The sequence below is a fragment of the Dipodomys spectabilis genome, unplaced genomic scaffold (assembly GCF_019054845.1).
Source record: "Dipodomys spectabilis isolate Male_0828 unplaced genomic scaffold, ASM1905484v1 ptg000422l, whole genome shotgun sequence".
Taxonomy (NCBI): Eukaryota; Metazoa; Chordata; class Mammalia; order Rodentia; family Heteromyidae; genus Dipodomys; species Dipodomys spectabilis.
Window position 1 is genome coordinate 283004 of NW_024871099.1, and position 18065 is coordinate 301068.

Here is an 18065-nt window from a genome sequence, read left to right on the forward strand (position 1 = left end):
GGTTATTTTCTGACCCTAGTGACACTCAGAAAGGACATCACTGGCTAGTGTCTGTAGCAGGAGAATTACCACTGAATGAGCCTATTATTCCTTGTGCTTAAATGCAGGCAAATTCTTGGTAATTGGGCCCATCTTCTCCTGTGCTTGCGGTTAAGTGTTACAACTAATGTCATTTCCTAAGTAAGTAGGTTTTGATTTCTGCCAATATTCTGAGAGCTGAATAGATTTAGACCTTTAGAACAGTTAAAGCATGAAAGCAGCAAAAGAATCCAATTAGCAGTCGATAGAATTGAATTGTAAACAATGTAGTGACAATATTATTTCTAAGTGTTAATAGTTTCGTTACATTTCCAAGTTCATTTTTTTAATTAGAAGAATAGCCTATGCTTACTGTGACAAATATAGACAACATAGCAAGGAAATTAAAAATGTTGTATGATTTGACAATAATCACCATTACCTCTGTGTGTGTGTGTGTGTGTGTGTGTGTGTGTGTGTGTGTGTGTGTGTGTGTGTGTGTGATGCATGCCAGTACTGGTGCTTGAACTCAGGGTCTAGTTGTTGTCCCTCAGGTTTTTCATTCAAGGCTGGTACTCTACCACTAAGCTACCTCTGGCTTTTTGCTGGTTAATGGTACATAAGATTCCCATAGATGTTCCTGCCTAGGCTGGCTTCTAGCCAGGATCCTCAGATCTCAGCCTACTAAGTAGCTAGGATTACAAAACTGAGTCACAAGTGCTCAGCTTATTATGACTAATTTTTTTTATAGATTTTTAAAAGTTATATTTCTTTGCCTACATGATTTGTATATATATCCATTGTGTGCATGCTATGTGTTTTCAATAAAATTATAACACTTTAAAATACATTGTTCAGGGCTGGGAAGGTGGCTCAGTGGTAGAGCGCTTGCCTTACATGCATGAGGCCCTGGGTTCGATTCCTCAGGACTACATAAGCAAAAAGAAAAAGCCAGAAGTGATGCTGTGGCTCAAGTGGTAGAGCGCTAGCCTTGAGGTGAAGAGCTGAGGGACAGCGCCCAGGCCCAGAGTTCAAGCCCCACGACAGGACCCCCACCTCCCCCCCAAAATATATCGTTCAAAGTCATTTTAATTAACATTGCATGATGCCCACAATATATAATTTCCTCTTATTTATTATTATATCTACATTATCTTTACAATATTTCCACACTTATTTTCAGTTGAACCGGTGACAAAGCAACCTAGTTAAATAGGATAGGTATTACTTTTCTTTTTTATTTATTTTTTTATGCTGACCAATACATCTTGTTTATTCAGCTTTACTTTTTTTTTGGGGGGGGGGTCTGGTTGTGGGCCTGAACTCTGGGCCTGGGCACTGTCCCTCAGCTCTTCAGCTCAAGGCTAGCACTCTACCACTTGAGCCACAGCACCACTTCCGGCTTTTTTCTTTTTGCTTATGTGGTGCTGAGGAATTGAACCCAGGGCCCCATGCATGTAAGGCAAGTGCTCTACCACTGAGCCACCTTCCCAGCCCCCATTTTTTTTGTGTGTAGACTTAGAAAAAGTAAATGATCTAGTCCATTGGAGTTAATACAGAATCAGCAAAAATTAAATATTTGTTTCCTAACTGGTAAATATTACAGGTTGTATGGTAAACTCAGATATTTCAAGCATATACATGAACATTGAAAAGTTAGTAACACCAAATGAGTATTTGTACTGATCACCTTATATTTAATTTTGCATAAATATACTATCATTTGTTGTTGTTGGTGGTGGTGGAGGTGGTAGTGGTTGTTGTAGGTCTTGAATTCAGGGCTTGGGTGCTGTCCCTGAGTTTTTTTGCTCAAGACTAGCATTCTACCACTTAAGCTATAGCACCACTTCTGGTTTTCTGGTGATTAATTGAAGATAAGAGTCTCAGGGACATTCCTGCCTGGGCTAGCTTTGAACCACAACACTCAGATCTCAGCCTCCTGAGTAGCTAGGATTACAGGCATGAGCCATCCATGCCCAGCAAATTTTACTATCTATTATGACATGATTTTTGAGGAAGACTAATCAAAATATGTAAAAAAAATTTGCATTTTGAACATTTTTATACTATATATCTGGGCTATATAGTATAGATAGATAAAGATATATAATATATAATATATACTATCTATATATAATATAGATAGTATATATATATATACTATATATCATATAGCATATATATATAATAAATATAGTATATATAGTGTATATATATTATATATTTTTATATAGTATATATAGTATATGTATATATATGATATGTAGATATATAGGTATATATCTAAATATATCTATACTATATATCTATATATAATATATATCTATTTCTATTTATACTATATATAGATATATATTACATATTGTATATTATTATGTATTATATTATATATCATATATTATTTTAACATATATTATATATCTATATCTATACTATATATAGTATATATCTTTATATATAGTATATTCCTCCAGATATAGTATGTATATATATATATATACATACTATATATATGTATATATATATATATATATATATATATATATACATACTATATACCATAGCTCTGAATAATTACTTTTGGAATTAAATAAGGCTAAAAGCCCTGGGATATCAACTAGAATCATTGGTACAATGATGCTTTGGTAAGTGGGCCATATATACATTGGAAGTTCTTTGAGATTTTAATAGTGAAAATTCTTATAGTCTAAGGGGAATTGTAGTAACTGAAACACAGGAGTCAATGAACAAGTTTATTGTCCACATATGTGTGTGCATGAATATATAGTGGAATTTTGTGGTATATAGTGGAATTTTGCTCATCTATCAGGAATAATAATATGTCAGTTGCAAAGAAATAGATGGACCTCGAAAATGATTATATTAAGTAAGCCAGGCTGAGATCCAAAGGATCCATATGTTCTCTCATGTGGAAGTGAGATCTAAATTATAAATCATATTTATGTTAATATTTATAGAATTATATACATATATACTTAAACATGTTAACTAGAATACAGTATATACAGGAGAGGATTCCAATGGTGTAACTCCTTTGAATAACTAACTTACTGTTTTAACAAAGTGAATATTAGGAAGCTGTAACAAATGTTTGTGGAAGTGAGGTCTAAAGGAAGGGACACAGACCAATGGTGAGAGGACAGGGTAAATGAAGTCATTATATTTAATGTACATATGTGAAAATTCAACAAGTAACTTGAGGGGATGGATAGGGTTAGGATAGATAAGGGATGGAAGGAATAACATTGATCAAGATGTACTCACAAACTAACACACTGAATTAAAATTCATATGGCTACTAAGGATAAATTAAAAAGACAAAAATATTAGAGCAATGTAATTCATGTTAGTTATGATACAGAAATATATTAATCTGTGTTTCAATCATGTAAAAGTATAATACATGCAATTATATAGAGTTCTTGATAAGCATCATCATAATAAAACAATTGCATAATGTCCTCTTAAAAACTCAAAATGTAGTGGATTTTCATAGATATTCATCTTCTTGAGACTTTAGACCATCAATGTGCAGGCTGTATTTGGGACTTTACAGGTACAAAACACTAAATACAGATAAGCCACAGATTTAAACAACCCTGGCCATTCCTGACAGGTGACATAACTATAGATGCATGGAATGTCATTTTCCCTGGTCACAATATTTGCTAGCAATCTTAGGAACCTGATGTATTTGCTAGACAATTAGGGAATCTTCATTATAGAAAAGCATGATCATGAACAGACAATACTAACATCTGTGCCCAGTCACCACTGCCTGTATATAATGACTACTTTAGAACAAGTTTTCTCAACTTTGGATGTAATGTCACTTTGCTTGGATAATTTCATGTAGCGAGAGCTATCCTCAGCATTGTTATTTTTGCCCAAACTCTGGATTCTGTTTATTAGACGTCAGTAGCATTGGAAGCAAAAAATATCTCCATACATCATCAAAATCTTTCCCTGATTGAGAGCAATTGGTTTAGAAGAAATTCTGGTAAGTTTATATTCTGGATCATTATGCAGTATGCAAAGCTTGGATGTCCCCGATTAAGTGCTGAAAAAGTTGCAACTAGGCTAGGTATTGATGCCTCACACCTGTAATCCTAGTTACTTAGCTGAAATCTGAGTATTTTGTTCAAAGCGAGCCTGGCCAGGAAGTCTATAAGGCTCCTACTTCCCATTAACTAGGCCTAAGTGAAGTAGAAATGTGGCTCAAGTAAGAGAGTGACAGTTTTGAATGAAAGAAGCTAAGGGACAGTGCCCAGACCTTGAGTTCAAGCCTCAGTACCAAAATACACACACACACACACACACACACACACACACACACACACACACACACACACACAATTCATGAATATTATGGATAAATTGGAAGTTCTATGGGCTTCACTTATAGTTTAGTTTGTTTCCTCATTCTCTCACCTTCTCTTGGTAAATTTAAGATTTGTAGTAAACAAATAATTCAGTCTATCCTGCCTCATTTTCCCCTAAAATGACTTTAGTCTTTTAATCTTAAGAGAAGTTGATGGATGAAGATCAGTCTCCTCTATTGGTTATAGGCTGACTTTTTAAATTCTTGGCTGTCATTCACCATGCGCATTTTCCCTAATTATTTAAAATAAATGGAACAAAGGATGCACTGTACTTATAAACTGCCTTATGGAACCGAAACCCCTTTGTACAACTATTAGGAAAAATGGAAGAGAAAGGAAAAGGCCAGACAGGCTCTACAGGTGAGGACTGTTTATTGAGGCACAGCAGCTGTTGTGCCCACTTTCGGAACCCCCAAAGATCACCGGAGACCGTAATCGATGCAAAAGCAAAAGAGTCCTTTGTTACAAGCTCCAGCCTGGTCCTCCATACACACACACACACACACACACACACACACACACACACACACACACACACACACACACACACACACACACACAGAGTCAAAGCTCAGGAAGGCCACAACCTCTGTTTTTTTCACAGCTTTTATGAAACAAAGTGAGCAAGCTTGGGAATTTCATTTAGGCTTACACATGATTGGTTGACACTTGATACCCTTACACATGATTGGTTAACACTTGATACGGTAAACATAGCAACTGTAGACATAGCACTTCGTTGGTGTAATCTGGCTGGTCTTGCTTCAGGTTTGAAATGCAAGGGATCTTTGTTCTGCTTATCTTAGGTTCTTTTTAGCTATTCCCATTTTCCGGTGATCAGCTGACTCATACTGAGGTAATCAGTGAGCTTCTGGCTTTTCTGAGACTCAAGGAGTACTTTAAGATTAGAGTCACTCTGTCTGGCTCTTCACAGCAAACAATGAATAACCATACTGTGGGAATGGGGTTGTGCAAAGAGGTGGCATTGGAGTTGGACTTTTATGGAGTCTGAGTAAGGAGGACAAGTTATTGAAAAGGCTATTAGGGCTGGGGGAAGGGGACTTTAGGTCATGCCCATAATAGAATGCTGTCAGCCAGGTTGGATTGCCCTGCCAGCACATCAACCACATCTGTGTGTGGCTGAGGTTTTGCCTGACATCTATATACACCTGGAATAATAGGGTGGGAGTCAATGCTTCATATCTCATCTTTAGATACATAAGAAGATTGGGCCAAGAGGGGAGAGGTAAGTCCTTCATATAGGGTGTTTGAATAGATAAAAAGATTGGGATGAAAGAGGAGACTAGGAAAGAGGTCAGACTCTTCTTTAGAATTTCTTCATCCTGTCCTGTTGTGGATTTAGGGTGCAAACTGTCCTGATGCCTGCAGACCAGCACTTTCAGATAAGGCCTGTCCTGGGCTTTCAGATGAGATCAGAGGTGAAGTTTTCCTGAGAACCAGTAGGGGTCCCCCAGAGAGGGTGGTCAGTGGGCCATGGGAACAGCATGGACTTATGAGAGCAAAGCAGATTGCCATGACAGTATATAAAGATCATATAAAAATCAAGACAGCTGAATGCTGTTGGCTCATGCCTATATCCTTGCTACTCATGAGGCTGAGATCTGAGAATTGTGGGTCAAAGCTAGCCCAGGCAGGAAAGTCCATGAGTCTCCTATCTCCAATGAACTACTCAGGAAAAACTGAAAGTAGAGGTGTGGCTCAAGTGGCAGAGCACTAGTCTTGAGCAAAAGAAGCTCAGGGACAGCACCCAAGGCCTTGAGTTGAAGCCCCCAAACTGGCACACACAAAAAAAAAATAAAATAAACATAAATAAAAAATACCTGCTTATGTGTAAGCCCAAATCCCTCCATTGTAACTCCGGATCTTTTTTTCACAGGCAGAAATGAAGCAAGGCAAAATTACCGCCAATGCAGAATTGCACCTTTGGGATTTTACTCTTTGCTCTGGCCTACAGCTCTCCTTGCCTAACCGTAATCCCCCCTTTCTGCTTCACTGGAAGTAAAGGCAGCTGGCTTTGCTCCTCAGAATAAGAACTCTCCAAGGTTTCCGTTGTAACCTTTTGGTATTTGAGAACTCTGGCTGTCATCTCCTCTTGCCATCTTCAACACTTGGCTTCACATTTCCCTATCCTCTGTACCTTTCCCAATTCCTTATTATTTACAGATCATAGAGAGGCCACTGGGAGTAGAGACGATTGAAATACCTAAGAGTCTGGCTGTTGCCTTACAATTGTAATTCTAGCTACTCAGAAGGCTGAAATCTGAGGATTATGGTTCAAAGCCAGACTAAGCAGGAAAGTGTGTAAGACTCTTATCTCTAATTACCCAGCAAAAACCTGGAAGTGGAGCTGTAGCTTAAGTGGTAGAGCACCAGCCTTGAGAGAAAAAAACTAAAGGACATAACCCAGACCTTGAATTTAAGACCCAATACCAACACACACACACACACACACACACACACACACACACACACACACACACATACACACACACACACAGCACAAGTACTCCTGATTACAATAAAAGTGAGATACTGGCAAGGCAGAAAGCAGATTCTCTGGTTACAATTTGGTAGACCTTTGTTAAGTGATGTTAATCTTTAGTTTATTTCATATGAGATATAATGTACCTTTAAACTTGCTTACTAGAAAATCACTGCTTCAGCAGAGATGCTTTGGTTAACCATAAATCACAACTTTAGAGTAATTCAGAATACAGTTCTGAGGTTGTCTTTCTCATCACATGGAATGACCCAGATGATAGAACTAAAAAGGCAGTAAATTTTGCAGGGCACTGATGTCTCAGGCCTGTGATCTAGCTACTCAGGAGGCTGAGATCTGAGGATCATGGTTCACATTCAGCTTGGACAGAAAAATTGCTGGGACTCATCACCAATGAACCAGCAAAAAGCCAGGAGTGGAGATGTGGCTCAAGCAGTAAATGCCAGCTTTGAGAGAAAGGATGAGGCCCTGAGTTCAAATACCAACACACACACACACACACACACACACACACACACACACACACACACACAATGCAGAGAAAGGAGTAACACTTGTTTTTCCCCACCACAACAGGAATAAGAATGAGGCCATTTAGCAATATTAACATTCAAGCCATACTGAAGAACTATCCAACTGTCTTTCCATGTCCATGGATGAGAGCAAAGGCTTCCTGGGCAAGATGGAAACTTCTGAAAGAATTGGAGATGAAAGAGAATTCCAGATCAGGGCCCCACATACTTTGGGCATAGATCTTGTTTTACACAGATACTGCTGTCCATAGTAGTGCCATCAGTGAGTGAAATGTTCAATGCAATAAAAGTGTAAGAGGCAACTTAAAAGATGCTTTTGCTGGGTCCAATGAATAGACTAAAAGTCCCCTGACATTATATCTCTACCTTTTGATCTGAGCTAGTCTCTGCTGTAGTCTGTTTGCAATCACCTTGCTTCCAAGAGGAAGAGTAGATTCATTCACAGGTCACTGTCTTATGTGGATGGCAAACTGTCCCTTAAACAAGCAACATGCCCTTCTCCTGATCATATTAAAGGAAACATCCAGAAAATTCAGATCACCTAATTCCTGTTTTGTTACAGTAATTAAATAATTTCTCTAGAACTCCTCCAAGCTGAACTCATGAGCAACTGGGTCTCACCTGCAACTTGAGATTGTTTTAATTCTGCATGTCTTTGGTATCCTCTGACTCCAACCCTCCCTATTGAGCCTGAAGCCAAGGTGTACAACCCCGAAGATGACTGAAGATATACTGAAATGCTGTCTTCCCATGGCTGCCATAGAATAAATCTCCTTTCTCTGACACTCACCATGTCTCTTTATTTGGCATATGGAAGTGAGTAGCTTGACCCAACATGAGACTCCTGAACTTTCAGTCTGGGATCTAAAAAATAATTCTGATTTCAAAAATTCTGGTGTTGGGGTTGAAGGCATGGCACAGTTATGAGAACACTACTTAAGTATCAAGTATGAATCTCAATCTTGGACCTAAAATATGAGAGAGAGAGACAGAGAGAGAGAGAGAAAGAGAGAGACAGAGAGAGAGAGAGAAAGAGAGAGAGAGAGAGGGAGGGAGGAAGGGAGAGAGAGAGAGAAGTTCTGATATTCATGGTGGTGGAGTGACACAAGTACATCCTAATATACATAATGGTGGCTGAGGAGGGGCTGAGGCTACAGAATAAATGAGTACATAGCTACAAGGAAGGACAGTGGACATCTGGATGTCAGGATAGATGTGTCAATATGGATCCCCACATATGGGTCTGATGGGACTTCTGTGTGCAGGAGGCAGATGGGGGAGATGCAGATGGCAGGACCACCCAAGCTGGCCTGGATTCAAAGCCACATGGCCTTGCAGTGCCATAACACGTACCAGTCCTATGTTGAAGCTAGATTCAGGGTATTCTGGGGACAGAGGACTGAGGTGCTCAATTTAGACATTTTAATGTTCAGGTTTTGGGATTAGACACTAGAGAAAGAAATGAAAAACTACAAATTTTATTAATTAGGTTGCTCAGAACTGGAGAAAGGCAAATACATAATACAAATTTACTTTATCCTCAATTAAGGATATCTTTGCTGATGCTTGTAAACTACACAGAGATTTAGGCTTTAATACATAGGAACAGAGTCAGTCTTCATTTATGTATTTATAAGGAACGGTGGAAAAGAGTTGTCTATTGTGATGTTGAAACTAAGCTCAAGAACATTCCTGGGCCCCACATTTGTGCTCTGGGAGTGATCTTGTCATTCAGAGAGATTCATCAGTTCTGTGGTTGTACTTTATTTCTAAGATGAACAAAAGTTTAATTTGGTGAATTTCTGTATTTTCAGAGATTGTATTTTTAGTTTTGAAGAGTTCAAATGTTTTTGACTGTCTTTAAAGGCAGACCATAAAGTAGTGTTTCAAAATCTTTTAGGTAATATGGATACTTATTTTTGGGGGGGGGTCTGGACGTGGGGCCTGAACTCTGGGCCTGGGTGCTGTCGCTCTACCACTTGAGCCACAGCGCCACTTCCGGCTTTTTTCTTTTTGCTTATGTGGTGCTGAGGAATTGAACCCAGGGCCTCATGCCTCATGCAAGGCAAGCACTCTACCGCTGAGCCACCTTCCCAGCCCATATGGATGCTTTTAAGACTATCTGACAATAAGATTCTATGACATGTACACTTAGGGAGGAAACTGAGGCTCTGATGACAGCTTGGGAGTAAGTGTGACTGGTGGAGAGGGACCCTAGGGTTTCTTAATTAGTTTTACAAAGGGGTTTCAATTCAACATGTCAATTTATGAGTACAATGACTCTTGATCAACACTGTCCTTTCCATTTTCTCCCTTATATCCCCAAACCCCATCCATCCCCTCCATTTTCCTAGTTCTACTTCCACATATATACAATAAATATTATGACTGCATTCTCCTACCCTTCCTCTCCCCACTCATCTGGCCCCTCCCCTTGACCTTACCCCTAACTCACAATACAGGGTCCAGCTTCCCAGTATTTGTTAAACTATATGTTTACATATATATGTGTACATATATATATATATGTTTATATATGTTAGTTGTTCATATTCATAGGAGTTACACAATTGGGATCCTTCCCTGCATATATTTTAGTTAATATGTTTATGTATGCATGCATATGACCCTATATATATTTATATATAATTTAGATATAACTTCCACTTATGACAAAAAAAAAACTTGCATCCTTTGTCTCGTAGAGCCTGACTGACTTCACTTAGCCTAAGTTTTTCCTGGTCTATCTTATTTTCCTGCAAATGGTATATCATTTTTCCTGATGGATGAGTAAAATTTCATTATATATACAGATACATATATATACATATGTTTGTGTGTATGCATGTATACATAACACATGCATATATACTACATTTGTACACATATATATTCATGTGTATAAAATATATATTATGTGCATGTTATATTGGTATGTGGGTCTATATAATGTTTGTATGTATGTATATATACTATATATACAGATGTACATGTGTGCATGCGTATGTATGTGTATGTGTGTATGCATATATACATATATATGTGTACACATTCTTTTTTTTTTTTGGTCGTGGGGCTTTGTCCAGACCCGCAGGACATCAACGAGGGCAGTGAACCTAAGCGAGAAGGAATGAAGGGACAAGAGACACAAAGAATGACAGCAAGACAAGGATTCTGATCAAGCTGCAAATTTTTATTTTTCACACAGGGCTATTTATATGCTTGGGATAAGGAAGCTTTTTCATTGGCCGTTAAGGAAGCTTTTTCATTGGCCGTAGCAGCTGCAGGATGTTTGCTTAGGGCAGGGGGAAAGGGTGGTCGTTAGCAGTTGCAGGATGTTTGCTTAGGGCAGGATGAGGGTCGGATTCTGTAAATTCAGCCTCAAGATGTTCCAGTGAGATAGTCAAGCCTATCCTGTTGAGAGACTCCACTTTTGGCTCCCAACATCTCCCCCTTTCTTAGTTAGAAAATTGACCATCAATTGTTTGCTGCTCTTTTTCAGGGGGTGACAGAGGCTCTGTTCCTCTAAGGGCCCAGGGTTTTTCTCCGCTCCCAAGTGAGCGTCCTCACTCGGGGAGGGGAATTTTACAGGCCTTGGCATGTTTTTTGAGGAGACGGCTTGTGGGTATGCATGCCAACCGTCATGCACCAGAGCTTGCCACTCAGGGGTCTTGGGTTTTGGGATCTCGCGGATCCATCCCCCTGCAGTCTTACCTGCACCCTTGATTAGAACATTTTTTCTTCCTCCTATAGGTGCATCCTCCCCCAAGCGGAGGGGCCTATAGGAGGAGGGGCGAACCTATCCCTTATGGCAATAGGTCTTGCCCGTTGAATGGTCAGGAGTTATGAATAAGGAGAAGGATTTTCTAAATAAGAAAAAAAGGGGGGGGTTCCCACTGGAACAAGCTCATGGCAAAACACTAATTAAAAGCCTGGGGTAAATCCTAGATCTCAATGCCACGCTCTGCCATATCAAGACGAAGGTAATGAACCTGTATGGGCTTAGAAGCCAAGAGATCAATCTGTTGTTTAATAAAAGTTACAAGCCTATTTAAAGCAATCCTCCGATATTGGTCTGTTGCTCGGAGGTAAGCCACTTTGTTCCACAGTCAACCATTTGGCTCCAGCTACCGGGGGTTGAATAAAATCCCCCTTTGCATTCGCAGGGGACACCAAAAAGAGTGGTCATGAGATTTTTTTGTAGCTGGAAGGCCAAGGCCACTGTATACAAAACCCCATTAAAGAAACACTTCAAATAGGAGGGTCCACATCTGGAGTTCTAGCTGCATCTGTAAGAGAAAAGGAATCATCCTCAGGGGGAAGTTTCCAACCCTGGGTTGTGGTAAGCCATTAACCTGTTTTATCAAGCTTTCTGGCAGCCACATTGGGGCCGATACTAAAAATCCGAATACCCAAGTCCATGTTTATCTGTTTTTTGGGTAGCTTGGATGGGGCTCAACGATTCCTTGTCCTGATTTTCCAAGATCCGTACCAGGGACAAAATCCATACAGAGCATTTTATGTGTAACCACAGAATTGGGACTAGCAAGAATAACTTCCATCTAGGTCAAGATATCCTGGCCCCATAGGTTAACACGGAGGACAGGAACAACAAAAGGAGTAACAGTTCCCCTATTGCCCTCTTTGTCAGTCCAATTAAGAACCCTGGAGCTGACCAAAGGGTTTTTTGACTGCCCTATTCCTTTAAGGTCAGTTAGGGATGAGGTAAGGGGTCAACTTGGCGGCCAATATTTTTGGGAAATAACTGTGGTATCCGCACAAGTATCCCAAATTCCCTGAAACTCCTTTCCTTCAATTCGCAGGGTAGGGTGGGTCTTTTTTGAGTGATAGGCTGCCTGTATAATCATTATCAATAGCAGAGGCTCTTCCAAGAATAAGGGCACACATATGAGACGGAGGGGGTCCCAGAGTGCCAGTGGATATTATTTGAGGTCTTTGTACAGAGTCTAGTACTGTGTCGGTGGCGGCACAGAGGTCCAGTCCTGCACTGCCTGGGGTTGCCCGCTGGAGGGAGGCAATCGTGGAGAGAGGTGGGGGGCTTGTGTTGGACCCAGAGTTTGGGAGGGGACAAACCCTATCGCCCCTGGGCTTGTCTTGGGGATAGTCGGGGCCAAGGGCTGGCCCCGAGGGAAGTTTCCCGAAACACGAGAGAGGATGGGTTGCCCAAGGTCATTTGTTTTGGATCTACATTTGTTGGACCAATGACGACTCTTACCACATTTGGGACAAAGAGTGGTAGGGAGTGGTTTACCTGTAGCTTGGGAGGGCATTGCCCCTTGACTTTGTTTGCCGATGGGACATTCTCACGCAAAATGGCCAGGTTGTTTACAATTAAAACAAGTACTCAAGCCAGGGACTGAACTTTGAAATGCCTTGGTAAAGGCAGCACCTATGGCGAGCCCCATGGCATGAATGGTCCCTACTCCAGCACAAAGACTAACGAACTCAGAGAGGTCACCCTTGTTTTTATGTGGCCGGAGGACATCTTGACATGTCGGGTTAGTATTTTCAAAGGCAAGATGTTTAACAAAGGCACCTTCACTTTCACTAGGCCCAAGAAGCCTTTCCGTGGCCAAGTTAAGCCATGAGACAAAGTCACTGTAGGGTTCATCTGGCCCTTGTCTAACTTTTGCCAGGGAAGTAGTGGCCGTTCCCTTTTGAGGGAGACGCTTCCAAGCATAAAGGCCAGCGTTTTGAATTTGTGCCAAAAGTCCGGTAGGAAAGCACGCCTGTTTAGCATTGGTATCAAAGGGTGCATTACTCAAAAGTTTAGTGTAGGTCCAGGGTTTTGAAGATGTTTTAGCCAAATTTTTTTGAGTAGTCTCTCTACATCGTTCCTTAAAATCCACATTCCATAAAACAAAATCACCCCCACTAAGGGTGGTGCGGGCCAGAAACTTCCAATCATTAGGGGTGAGCCAGCGTGCACTTTGGTTTTCTAACAAAGCTAACGTATAAGGGGCAGTCAGGCAATATGCATTTTTAAGCTTTTCAACAAACCGGAGGCTAAGCCTCTTATACTCTTGTTGGCCTTTTCCCTGGGTGGGTTGTTCCTCTTCATCCCCAGTATCCTGTTCCTAATCCTCCTTTTCCTCCTCTTCTGATTCGTCCTCCTCATCCTCTGAGGTCCTATCTGTCTCCGAGTTACTGGCGTGATCTAACCTTAATTTTATTAGGTGGTTTTGGCGTATTGGCCAAGGCCGGTGTGCGGAGTTCATAATCAAGGGACCACAGTTTTTTTAAAAGTTGAAGGTGTTCTCGCCTATGTTGAAGGGTCTCGCGTAATGGGGCCAGGTTAGGTAAAGGGGGGAGAGAAAAAACATCTGGATCTGGAGGGGCAGTGGGCCCTTGAAGGGCCGAGCCACAAAAGGAAGGGGGCGCATAGGAGGGATGCGGGATATTTGGGGTAGAAGGTTTAGTCTGAGGTAGGAGATGACTAAGTAAGGGAGGCCAATCAGGCTGACAATATTGGGCTGCCTCCTCTTCCAGGGTGGCCTCCTCCTCGGGATTTAAATTATCCTGAGGGGAACGGGCAGCCTGGAGTACAGGATAAAAATGTTCATCTACCTTTTGAGAGGGAGTTTCAAGATATTTTAGGGAGGTTTTAGATTTTTGAACAGAATTTTCAGTAAATTGACCCAAAGGCATATCTAATACAATCGATGGGCAAGCCGAGGGGGGCTGAGAGGCATGTTGGAGAACCTCCTCTCCCGTTTTTTACAAGTTTTAAAATTCCATTATCAAATAGAGAACATTTTAAAATTTCATTAATCAAATTCCAATAGGAAAGGGTGGTAGCAGAAACCTTTTCTGAACCAAAGGTTTCATAATAATCTTTTAAACAATCTCCTACTCGTTGCCATCTTTTTGCGTCTATGGTTCCTTCAAGGGGGAACCAAGGACACAAATCCTCTATGTACAAGAAAAATTCTAAATCCTTTTTCTTACCCCACTTTCCCTGTGTCTTGAGGGCCTCCTTGAGGCCTGACAGAAATAGATCATGTGACGATATTGCTTGTCCCATGGTGGGTCACTCACCATGCGTCGTCCTCACTCTCCTCCTGGATCTGTTTTTCAGTGGGGTCTGTTGAGGCAATCCTGACTGTACTTGGCCAAGTTTTCCCAGAGGACAGAGGACGGCGTTCCTTCCTTAGTCAGAGGCTCATGCTCCATGTTGGGCGCCAGTTGTCCCGACCCGCAGGACATCAACGAGGGCAGTGAACCTAAGCGAGAAGGAATGAAGGGACAAGAGACACGAAGAATGACAGCAAGACAAGGATTCTGATCAAGCTGCAAATTTTTATTTTTCACACAGGGGTATTTATATGTTTGTGATAAGGAAGCTTTTTCATTGCCCATTAAGGAAGCTTTTTCATTGGCCGTAGCAGCTGCAGGATGTTTGCTTAGGGCAGGGGGAATGGGTGGTTGTTAGCAGTTGCAGGGTGTTTGCTTAGGGCAGGATGAGGGTCGGATTCTGTAAACTCAGCCTCAAGATGTTCCAGTGAGATAGTCAAGCCTATCATGTTGAGAGACTCAACTTTTGGCTCCCGACAGGGCTTGAACTCTTGGCCTGAGCGCTGTCCTGCAGTTCTAGCTCAAGGCTAGAACTCTACTACTTGTGCTACAATGCCACTTTCAGTTTTCTGGTGGTATTGTAGATAAGAGTTTCACGAACTTTCCTGCCCAGGCTGGCTTTGAACCTCGATCCTCAGATCTCAGCCTCCTGAGTAGCTAGGATTACAGGTGTGATCCACTGGTGCCAGGACACACACATTCTTTTAATCTATTTTTCCATTTAGGCCATCTGGGCTCTCCCATAGTTGTCTACTGTGAATAGTCTAATAATGAACATAGATATGGAAGCTTCTTTACTGTATCCTGACTTGTAATCTTTGGATAAAGAAGGCTTGTCTTCCACTTGCAAGAACACTTGTAGATAATATAAAAAAGATTAGTCTTGGAGTAGAAACAAATTCCTTCTCTTTTCTCAGGCCAAGTCTCAGGATATACACAGGCAAAGGAAAGGGTAGAGAGATAGGGGTATCCTCTTGAAGAAGAAATAACCTCCACACCAATGGTAGAATATGGTATGGACAGAATATATTGACTTTCACTCACATTCTGTGTACAACCTACTGTTTGATGAGTTAGGGCCCAATGAGTTCATTCAGTGTGGGCTCTTTGAATACTTCATTAGTCTTGGGGAGGGAGCCTCGCTGGGCAGGATGACTGGCTCTGGTTCTGAGTCTGGCCTATGTGTCAAGGATATGAACTAACACCCAAGTAAACATGAACACTTGAATGAAAAGCAAAAGCTGGATAACACAGTGTGGGCTGTCACTGGCTGCTGGATAAGTCAATCACTGGTTCCTTTAAGTAGAAGAGAGATTACTTGGGGCAGCTACTTTGTTCCCTTTGAAAGTTAGCATTCAAATAGCTGGGTGCTGGTGGCTTATACCTATAATCCTAGCTACTCAGGAGGCTGAGATCTAGGAATTGTGGTTCAAAGCCAGCCCAAGCAGGAAAGTTTGTGAGACTCCCATCTCCAATTAACCACCAGAAAACCAGAAGTGAAGTAGTGGCTCAAAGTGGTAGAGTGTTAACCTTGAGCAAAAAATCTCAGGGACAACAGTGCACAAGCCATGAGTTCAAGCCCCATAACCAACAAAAAAAATTACTTCAAATGGCCTGGTAACAGTGGCTCACACCTGCAATCCTACCTTCTCATGAGCCTGAGGTCTGAGGATCTCTGTTCAAAGCCAGGCAGAGCTATAATCAAGAACTCTAATAACAACAGATGCTGGAGGGGATGTGGACAGAAGGGAACCTTACTGCATTGGTGGTGGGAGTGTAAACTTGTTCAACCACTTTGGAAAGTAGTATGGACGTTCCTCAAAAGAATCCACATAGAGCTCCCATATGACCCAGCAATCCCACTTTTGGGCATTTACCCAAATGATCACAAACAAGACCACACTAAAGCTACCAGCACAACTATGTTTATTGCAGCATTATTTACCATAGCTAAGATACGGAACCAACCCAGATGCCCCTCAGTAGATGAATGGATCAAGAAAATGTAATATATATACACAATGGAATTCTATGCCTTCATCAGAAAGCATGACATTGCCCCATTTGTTAGGAAATGGAAAGACTTGGAAAAAATTATATTAAGTGAAGTAAGCCAGGCCCAAAGAAACATAGGTCCCACGGTTTCCCTTATTTGCAATAACTAGTATATGTCTGAGACAAGCAGTAAAGGTCAGATAAGTTGATGTTAGGGAAATGAACTCTAAGATATGTATTCAAATGTTTTATTTCTTTCATGCGATTGTTTCTAACACATTTATGAGATTATTTCTTTGTTGCTTTGTATGTCCCTCCCCCACGGTATAACCCCTGCTTTCACTGTATTTGATGTTGTTATAATTTGTGGAGGGGAAGGGAAAAAACAAATTGTTTAAATAGGGATACAGGTGGACCATTGCAACAATGAGATGGACAAGTCGTTATGTTGAAAACGAACTTTACAACTTTGGTGTGAGGAAGGGGGGAGAGGAGGATTGGGTGGGGGGGGTGGGGGGAGGATGGGAAGGGATGGGAAGGGGAATCAAAGGAGGAGGCTACAATGCTTGATAAGAAATGTACTCATTATCTTGCCCATGTAATTGTAACCCCTCTGTACAGTATGTTCACAAAAAATAAAAATTAAATTAAAAATAAAGAAATGGACTCATTATCTTGCCCATGTAATTGTAACCCCTCTGTACAGTATTTTCACACACATACAAAAAAAAGCCAGGCAGAGAAATCCAAGTGACTCTTTTCTCCAATCAATCAGCAAAAAGCCAGAAATAGAGCAGTAGCTCAAGTCATAGAGCAACAGTCTTCAGCAAAAAAAGCCAAGCAAGAATGCAAGGTCCTGATTCAAGCATCAGTAATGGCACACAGATTTATAAGTCATCCAAATGGAAAGAACTGGTTGTACATATCTGTAATTCCAGCAGTTGAAAGGCTGATAGGAGGATTAAGTTACATAATAAGGGCTTGTCTAAAGAAAGAAAATCTCCAGGCACCCAGTGGTTCATGCCTGTAATCCTAGCTACTCAGGGTCTGAGATCTGAGGATTCAAGTTCAATGCCAGCCTGGACAGGAAAGTCCATGAGACCTTTACTTCCACCCAAAAGCTAGAAGTGAGGCTGGATGCCAAGTGGTAAATAGCTAGCCTTCAATGAAAAAAGAGCTAAATGATGGAGCCCAGGCCCTGAATTCAAGCCCTAGTGCCAACCCAAAAAAGCAAGTTAAATAATAGGCAATATTAAAACAACAACTGAAAGATTAAAAATTAGAGTTATATTTTACCATTGCTAACTGCTGATTTTGCTTTTGTAAACTTGCTTGCTTGCCCTAACACCAACCCCCTCCCTGGAAATAAGGAATTGGGTAAAGTCTCAGAGCCCAGATGTCGGCCCCAGGACAAGGTCAGTGGTCATAGATAAAGAACAGACAGTATGTGTTCCTCAGTTCCCATTTAGAAATTCCCCAGACAGGACCTTAAGATAATGA